Source organism: Pinus tabuliformis, chromosome 9, assembly GCF_031772625.1.
Source record: "Pinus tabuliformis cultivar Carrire ecotype Pingquan chromosome 9, CPIR1, whole genome shotgun sequence".
Classification (NCBI taxonomy): domain Eukaryota; kingdom Viridiplantae; phylum Streptophyta; class Pinopsida; order Pinales; family Pinaceae; genus Pinus; species Pinus tabuliformis.
The window spans coordinates 1,643,769,992-1,643,773,731 of NC_142307.1; the positions used below are offsets into that span (position 1 = coordinate 1,643,769,992).

Sequence of the window (3,740 nt, forward strand, 5' to 3'; positions counted from 1 at the left end):
GCCATAGTGGTCTCTCCTACCAATCCAAAATGATGATTCTGTAAACGTTAGGGAAAATCTATGCTCACACATGTAAACAAATCCTATGCTCTCAGTTGACGAGGATACTCATATTCAAACACTGAATGAGAAGAAATGGTCCCGATCGGGGTAGATATTTAGGACATAGCCCCAGAAGAGATTGAAATGACAGAAATCTATGGATCTGCGACCTCTTTGTTGGAAGTATCAAACACTGAAAGTGATCACAGTAACCCAAAAATTTCTCACTTGGTATTGACCATAACACCTTCCGCTCCAGCAACAATTACAGTCATGACCATGTCCAAGAAGAGTCTGTGCTCAACCATGCCCTCAAATATTTGATCGAAGTCTTGAAATAAAAATCCTTGATGTAGTTGGCATTATCGTAACGTACGTCTAATCACCGTCCATCCTAAGCTTTGCCTCGCAACCCTCGGCCTGAAAGAGGGATTGCAGCCTTGAAGCATTGTACTTCTAGTAGAAGGGTACCACCTCCATAGGAATTTCTAGGCCGCTACCATCGAGGCCACTAACAAGATTCGATTAATCAATGATGACCATGACCTTGGCAGAGGCAGCCTCCACCATCCTCTCTCAGAGAATTGTGCCACCATGACCCTGGGCAAGATTGAGCTCCGGGTTGACTTTGTCAGCACCATTGATGGTGAGATCAATGTTGGGGTTGTCATCAAGCTCCTAGAGTGGGATGCCCAAAAACACGGCCTGCTCAGCAAGATTTGAGGAAATTCTGTGCAGCAGAAAAAATGTTGTGGAAAAGAGCATAAGAAACTAACCTAAACTAAATATTACGTCTTTTCTTATCTTAACTATGCATCCAATAGTTTGCAACTTTTCAACCATCTAACATCTGATCGAATGGTTGAGACAAGTACACGGTGGCAATTGATGGGGTTGATTTCATAGGGGAACACCTTACAACGTAATAAGCATAAGCATGGTTCAAGAGCCTAGATTTGGTCTTGATGCTCTTTCATGAAAGGTGCCATAAACATATCAATAATTGGTATGAAGTATGGGGTGAGAGCTTCTCTTAGGATGACTCCTTTGGAAGAGCATTCAGAAGGAGGAGAGGGTGTTACAAAAATATGTAGGATTGTATGTTTTATGAACAAAGTGACATGATTTAATTAATTAACAAGCCGAGAGGGAAAAGTTGTTAATGTGCATAGTAGATTGTATGGTCTGTAGCCATAGTGTCATAGTTGATTTAATCGACAAAGAGAGAAAAAATATGTTAATATGGAAAGTAGATTACACACTCTATAAACATAATTTCATAATTGATCAATCTACAAGCACAACGAGACAAACATTATTGATGTGGAGACTAGAGTTTACATTGCATAGGTGTGATACCATAATTGATATAATGTATAAGCAGATAGAAAATCTTGATGCGTATAGCTCATGTCAAGTAGTGCTAATAGTAGATGAAGAGAATCATGAATATAAGAAGGAAAAGTAGATGAAGAGAATCGTGAATATAAGATAAAAATTAGGGAAGACAATTTGGGTTGTCCTTGATTAGAAAATGATCACTCATACTGGTGCATACGAGAGCATAGAAAGTTATATTTGGCTATGGTGCTGACCTTCGATTTCTGAGGAACTAATCGGTAAATATAGCTCCTCATCTCTACAAAAAAGGTAGATGACTCTGCCTTTGTGGCTTCTACATGTACTAGCCAACCCTCTCTGGGTTCTACTTCCACTACTAGATGTTCTTCCTACTAGTCTTTCACTAATGTACCTACCCCTAGCTCACTAATTTGTGCTTTTGTCATTGTGTTAGTTTTTCGGACATCAAAATATTCTGTCCTCTCATGCCAACTATAAGGGAAGTAAAAATGAAGGCATTCCCTTTTGTAATCCCATCATTTCAAGGTATATCTCTTTCAGTTACTCCCTTATGCATTTTTTTTTGTTGGCTCATGTGTTTGTAGTTATAGGCTATATTTTTTTTTTGTGAGAGCTTTCATAGGTCAGGTGTTCTTCTTCACAAGCCTAAAATTTCAATGACCTTTTATTCTTCCCAACCATCCCTAATATTTCATTATGATAACCTTCCATACCTCCAATAGGTGGTCCATGTTGCAATAACCTTTGCATGTATGATGGGTTTTTTAGTAGCACCATATTTAGCTTCGTCTCTTCTTCTTGTTTTCTAATGATTCTTCTATTCTCTTCTTTACAAATATTGAATTCATCTTTAAAGCTCCTGAGGATATCCATTCCGTTTGTGAAACATTCCTATAACCCTTTTCTAATGGAGTCTTCTTTTTTCTCATGATGGGTTTGGTCCATATTGTACTACACCATTATGTTTCTTATTCCTCTATTTTTGTTGCAAATTGTATCTTCTTATGTGTTGTCATACACACACATGAAATTGTAAGCTAAATCTATAATTAACATATTAATTCATGACCTTGTCATGCCAGCTGTTACAGATTCATTTGGACACATCAACCCCGACATACAGATCAATACTATTAGGGCCCTTCAAACCCTAATTTAGTTGTTACATGCCCTAATGAAGTCAACCATTAGAATGCCTCCTTCCCAAGATATTCCATGACTGAAATCATCCAAAACCTGCCTCTAAGAAGATCAACGTAGGTAGACCTTTATCAGGGTGCACTACAGTGCAGTCCAGTACACTGCCAGGGTGCATTGTAGCACACTTGAGCCTTCTTTGGCCTACATTGTGTAAATTTGAGCGAAATATGCATTTGGGTTTGGAATATTCTTATCCATAGGATGCCTCTAGAATTTTCCCAAGGCTACCCACTTCTTTGGGCTCGAAATTGGATAAGGGAGGAAGTTAAGTAACATCAATCCCTTTATCCCTTCCTCCATGGAACTAAATCTTAAGATTGGGAGGGAATTAATTGTCACCATTTATGGAATAACTTCCCTCATTCACCTACAAAAGGACCACTCATCTAAGTGGTCAGGGGCTGGAAATCATTGAGTTATAGGGAGATGATATTAGTATGAGACTTGAGTTGGTTTCAAGTATTGTAATGATGTCAAAATATCTTGCTTCTTATCAGGCAAGGATGGGATTGAACTGGAGGAGTGGCACTGAATCAAGCAAATTGGGTTGTAACTCTTCCTTTTACTAATAAAGTGTCCAAAGCTTTTTCCATATGTTTTTATTGTTTATTGATGCTTTCATACGTGTATTATGCACTTGATTCCATTTTATGTTTAATCAATAGATCATTATCATATGCTTTGATCAGTTTTTGTCTTTTGTCTGTGTGCAGGTACTTTTCAAGTGGATTAAGTATGGAAAGGAGCAACAGAATTGGTCAAGGGAGATAAGGAGTAAGCGAAAGCTTTAGGTAGGCTTCTTTACTGTCTTATTTAATCTATTGGTTATAGAAAAAGTAGAGAATTCTTTGCACTGTTGTTCTAGACTTAGCTACTAGTCTAGGGGTTTAGGCGTTTATCCAAAGACACTAAAACTTCCCAAAACACTAGCATGAAGGAAGTTCATTTAAATCATACTAATTTGACGTTTTTCACAAATGTAAAACCCACATCAATCACATAAACTAAAAATGTAAGAATTATATCAATGTTAGCAATCAGGACATTTGTAACTTTAAAGCCATCATATATATCAATTAAACTATAAAAATAATTTTTTTCTTTTAAGGCTTATCATGTTTAAGTGTTGAACCTAG

The 3,740-nt window shown here is 37.4% G+C and overlaps 1 pseudogene; it reads right to left on the reverse strand.

Annotated features, from left to right (window-relative positions):
• Positions 1-266: 266 nt before the first annotated feature.
• LOC149155132 (putative ribose-5-phosphate isomerase 3, chloroplastic pseudogene) lies at positions 267-807 on the reverse strand (annotated as a pseudogene).
• Positions 808-3,740: the final 2,933 nt, after the last annotated feature.